This window comes from Echinops telfairi, unplaced genomic scaffold, assembly GCF_000313985.2.
Source record: "Echinops telfairi isolate 266 unplaced genomic scaffold, ASM31398v2 ScPeMD7_1;HRSCAF=3_0, whole genome shotgun sequence".
In the NCBI taxonomy this organism is placed as follows: Eukaryota; Metazoa; Chordata; class Mammalia; order Afrosoricida; family Tenrecidae; genus Echinops; species Echinops telfairi.
This window is the reverse complement of record NW_022103896.1, coordinates 45675342-45681109: the sequence shown is the minus strand read 5'-3', so window position 1 is coordinate 45681109 and position 5768 is coordinate 45675342. Positions and strand designations below refer to the sequence as shown.

The 5768-nt window shown below is 44.2% G+C and overlaps 1 pseudogene; it reads left to right on the top strand.

Annotated features, from left to right (window-relative positions):
* The window catches only part of LOC115868672, a 41382-nt pseudogene extending 36571 nt beyond the window's left edge, over positions 1-4811 (top strand).
* Positions 4812-5768: the final 957 nt, after the last annotated feature.

Genomic DNA, 5768 nt, shown 5'->3' with positions numbered 1-5768 from the left:
TTGTATTGAAAGGTATCTTTTCACCCCTTTCCTATGCACACAGAGGGGTGGGGGAGGATAAAATATGGCAATCGGGCACCAGAGCACTAATCCACCCAAGGATAGGGTATTGTTTATATCTCCATAGGAAAGGGAGACCGAGAGTAGACCGCATTCCAGTGTGCCAATCCTTGAAGGCAGTGTCCTGCTCAGAGCAGCTCATTCCCAGAGATGACTGCGGGGCTGGCCTCAGCTTGAGATGGGACGTCCTGTCCCTAGATGACAGCACTATAGAGGACAGCCCAGTCAGCACAGTTTGGGAGAGCAGCTGGTCTGATGCACACACATGGGGGCAAACCAAGAAGAAAGTTCAACAGACCAGTGATGGGAGCAAAGCCTCAAAGTCCCTGAGAAATCCCAATTGTAGACTTCTGACTTTGGGGGCAGCACCTGGCACCTCACCCGAACTGGTTGGGGGTTACTCATAAGGGGGCCACACTGAAAGTCTAAAGGTGTAATGGGGTGGGTTGGGGGGCACTAGATTGCTCCATCCCTGACCATAGGACGAGCAACAGGGACCTGCAGGGTGTGCACCTATCAGACACAAAGGCTGAGGACTAAAAGGGTATAAGCACTGTTAGTTAAGCAGGTCCCAGGATATGGAATCCTGAAAGAAAAGGAGGCAGAGGGAGGTGAGTGAAGAGCCAATAAGGACAGGAACAGGGGAATAATAAGGTTTATAAAGTTGACAGTGAGGAGGGTGTAGCATTCCTGATTGAGTTAGATCAATCAAAAAGTGTCTGAGAGGAATTACTGATAGGTGAATGATGTTACCCATAGTGGGGCAGGAGGAAAGACAAAAGAAAAAGAGGAAAGAAGAAGAAAGCAAAACTTTATATATGAAAGCATGAATAAAGATATATAAATGTGTAAATATATAATTACCGGTATATTAGTATAGTTGTACTTGCCTATACATGTACATATAGGTAAATTCAATAAGGAAGCAGATGGACTTTGGGTCTCTACTAAAATCTCACCTAAGTACAAAAATGGTTTGTTCTAATAATGTGGCACTGCATGATACTCACCTTCCTGACACGATCGCTGAAGATAAAATGGGTGCATAAGCAAATGTGGTAAATAAAGCTCATGGTGCCCAGCTATTAAAAACATATAGCATCTGGGGTCTTAAAGGCTTGTAGTCAAACAAGTGGTCATTTAGAAGGGAAACAACAAAGCCCACATGGAAGAAGCACACCAGCCTGTGTGATCATGAGGTGTCAACAGGAATAGGTAATTGAAGTCCAAAAATAAACAATCAAATGCATGTGAATGAGCATGGACAAAGTGGAGACCCAAAACCCACCTGTAAGACAATTGGACAGGCCCTCACAGAGGGTCCGCAGGGGGGGAATGAGGAATTCAGGCTAAGGTATAGCACTGATTAAACTCATAACTATCCTCTGGTTCTTTAATATTTCCTCCCTTTACTATTTAGGCTTATGTTTCACCTCATTAATATGGTTAGACCAACCTATGTTCAGGCATATAAGTAAGATCGTTCGATGCAGGAATGCCAGGAGAGATGACCCTACAGAAACAGCGATGGGAGTAATGATTCTGAGGATACAAGAAGACAGGGGGGTAGGAGATTGTGGAGAAGGGGGAGTTGATAGCAATGACAACTGTATAACTCCACTTAAGGGGAGTGAATAACAGAATTTTAGGTGAAAATTTTTATATATAATAGAATATTAATAATAATATATAACAATAACAACAAAGGTTCCAGGGGGGAAGGGTGGAGAGAGGGAGGGAATAAAGGGGAGCTGATATCAAGGGTTCAAGAAGAAAGAAAATGTTTGAAACTGATTGTAGTAGCAATTGTATAATTGTGCTTCAACTATTTGAATGATGGAATGTTATGACATCTGTGAGAGCTCCCAATACAGTGATGAATTAAAGAAAGAAAGCATAAGATATTTTCTTTAAAATTTAAATGAGTCATAAGGGAGATCAAATGATAGCCTAACTGCATCTTCAGCAATCCACCTGCTGTTGCATTCTGCATGATAGCAAGACTATTCACATCCCTGGTCCATAGTCAGAGGGGATTCACTAGGGGCCTGTGGTATTTTTGTTATGGCAGCTCAAGGACATTAAGACACTCCCTCAATCGTGTTCTAAAATGTTTCTGTAGAAAATTCTCCTGTGGTCTCTACAGAGTGGTCTCTCTTCCTGTAGAGATTCCTGTAGAGACTGGTGCTAGGTCCATTGTGTTCACTGCCCACTCAGAAAACCCTGTGGATTGAGCAAGCTGGGTTTCTTAAATTTATTGTGATACAGGAAAGCACCACCTAGATGGGATTTTGCAATATCTCAGAAGGAGGAGATGAGAGAGGGCATTTACAGGATTTTGCGATCTTGTTTAAGGAGTCTTTCAAGATGAGATTGGACCAAGTTCACAACACATTATTTAGGGTTGGGGAATGCAGTAAGGATTATGTCTTAAAGCCGGTCTTCATTAATAAACTATTACCTGAGAAATGAACTGTTGCCTAGATGAGCCACTTATCATCCTGAGAAGAGTTCGTCCAAATGAGTCAATGCTTCTTCTGGACAAATAATTTTGCAAGAGTTTCCTAATACCAAACAATAAAGTTATGTATTGGATTAAACTCTTATGTTGTTTAGAAAGAATTCCCCAAAATAAACAAATCTTGCTGGCACAGGTGGTCTCAGTGCTCAACTTCTTGCCACTTCCTGATTTACAGATAAACTGTGGCTCTGGTGTTTAATATAGTTTGCATGAATTTTCCTGAGAAAAATTGAAGTACAATGTAGAGGGTTTTTTCCTTTTGGGCTATTCATTGCAGTTACTCTTGGGCTCACAGACTCCAAATCACCTGTTTAATGTCTAGAATGAAAAAATAAAAGGAAGGGAATGGAAAGTTAGAAACTAAACTCAAACGAATGGGCAAGATAGAAGATCAAAGGACTAATCAAGGTAAATCCTTAATATCTTTAGATTTTAGTACAGGTGGTCCTCAAGTTACAAATGGCCAACTTATAGACAAATCTTACTTGCCCTTTTATGTCATGTGAATTTACCCTCACTTTGAAATGATAGTACCTAAATAAGAACTATATTGGTCTATTCTGACTCACCTACAATTTCTGCTAAAACACTTGAAGACACAACCTTTGTCCTCAACAAGGTGGCCAAGCAGCAGGCAGAGATGCAAATCTTTATGGAGACCCTGACAGGCAAGACCATCACTCTGGAGGCTGAGCCTATTGACTCCGTGGACAGGGTCACAGCCAATGTCCACGACAAGGAGGGCGTCTTCCTGGGACAACAAGTAACATCTGACTTTTGCAGGAGGGCAGTCACATGCTCTCAGACTACAGCCTTCAGAAAGGGTCCGCCCTGCCCCTGGTGCTGTGTCAGCCAGCCTTCCCTGCACCAAATTACGGCTGAGTCGAGATGATCTGCGAAAGTGTTATGTTTCCTGCACCCCATGCTACCAACTGCACAGGAACAAGCTCAGCCACACCAACCTCGCCAACAGCCTGAACCCCAAGAAGCTCAAATAAGGGCCCATGACTGCTGGGTCCCCTGCCTTATGCTGGTGGGGTTTTGAATGGTACACCCCACGGCCTTCAATAAAATCTCATGTTCATGGAACAGAAGTGTTTTTTGTTTTTTTAAGACACAAGAACTGTTATTGTTCATAACTCAGGGACAGTCTGTGCATCAGTCACGGTTTGTGGTGGCATTGCATTGTTGAGGGTTTTAGTATTGTTGTTTTTCTGTTTGGAGCTCTTTGGTAGCATTTCCCCAGAGAAGTCTTGAAATTCACATTCCTTTGTAATAGTGTGAAGCCCAAGAGGCAGAGAGGAGATACTGAGGTTGTCTGACCTACTCCGTGTGTGATGATGTCAGCTGCCCAGCAGTAATCACGGGGCAGCTCTCAACTTCGTGTGCACACATCAGCGCAATGCTTGCTATATCAAGCTGCTGGCACATGCTCAGTGATGAGATTACTACGGGTAATACTGAGATTTCAGGGGAAAGAACTCTGCTTAAATGGAGGTTTCTAAAAATCAACCCCCACTGCTACCCAACTTAGGGAAGCAAAGCATATTCATTGCCTTGGATTCCAATAGCACATTACCACAAATGGGGGCTCTTTAACAGAACTCTCTTCTCTCACAGTTCTCAAGAGTAGACATCTAAATTCAGTCATCAGCAGAGTTCTGCACTCTCTGGAGGCTCTAGGGCATAGCTTCCCAAACTTATTTGACCTACTGTCTCTTTAAAAATGTTTACTTAGTGCCCAGGTGGCAACTAAGAAGTTTTGTACTACAGCCCACACCAAGATAAAGTGTTGGCATCTGCTTTTACAGCCCTCCAGCGCCTCCCAGGGGACCACACTGGGAACTCGTCTCTCCAGTTTCTGGTAGCGCCTGGAATTCCTTGGCTTTGGACAGCAGATTTCCAATCTCTGGCTCAGTTGTACAAAGGCCACCTTTTCTATGTCCAGCAGCCTCTCTCCTCTTCTTTTTATTAGTGCAACGGCCCACTTTACCCCACTGTGCCCTCATCCTAACTAATTCCGTCTGCAACAATCCCATTTTCTAATAGGTCACAACTGAGACTTCAATTGTGCATTGTGGGGACATAAACCAACACATAACACACGGCCTATGTTTATCGGTGTCTGTTATTTCTCAGAAAGATTAAATTGCTGTTATTAAAACAACTGTCATAACTGTTCCCCCTAAAACAGAGGTTTGGAAGAATCTTCAGCTCCTTGTCCATTTAAGATTCAATCCCAGCTTGTGTAGATTTTTTTTAATTTTCATTTTATTTTGCTTCTCATCATCTTAAACATGTCCAACACACACACACACACACACCTGTCCCTCAGGTTGTGGGGCCTCTGATGAGCCAGACTAACTGAGAAGTCCTCTAAAGGAAGCCCTCCCAGGAAGCACCACAAACAGACATCACCTTTTGCTCCTTTCCCCGCAGTGCATGCCTGGGGGCTCATGAAGAGATGAATAAGATGAAGATGAGGCAGGCTCAGGTAGATGGGGAAATGGACTCTCAGATCTGCTCCCTGGGGACCATGGACTCAGAGACCCTCAAAAGCCCTCCAGCCTATTCAGTGGGATCCAGCCTTGTGTTTCTGGGGGTCATGCCAACTGGAGAAGTAAGAGAAATCCCCTAGCCCCTGTCAAAACTAATCTGCTCATGGGAACAAGTGTGGCAAGCGTCCTGTCTGTGAGGAAATGGGTGCCCTATTTAGAGAAAATGGAGCTGTTCTTGGTGAGCCGAGAGATGCCTATTGTGCGGTGATTGCGAGGAGGCCCGGCTGACCTGGCAATCAGGTAGTGAGCTAAGTACCTGGCGGCGAGGGCACCATGGAAATGGAAGCCAGGCCCCAGCTGCTCGGCTGTAATGACTGCGCTATTCGGAGGCAGAAAGGTTTGTCTGCAGCAGCTGCTTTCTCTCCAAGTGACCTTTTAGCATTTCTGCTTTTGCCGTGTGACAGATGTGTCAACTCAATAATTTCAAAAGCCCCTGAGTAAATAACCAATTGTGAGCAAGGATGACCCAAAGTGATGACAAAATGGCCGCACGCGCCACATTACGGGCATAATGCGGAGTGACGGAACCAGGAGCATTATCTGAAGGCGAAGAGAAAAATAAAAACATCTCCGCCTTTCTTTTGCCCTGAGTGGTTTTCCCGTCCACCGCTGCGTTGTTTTCGCAGGGG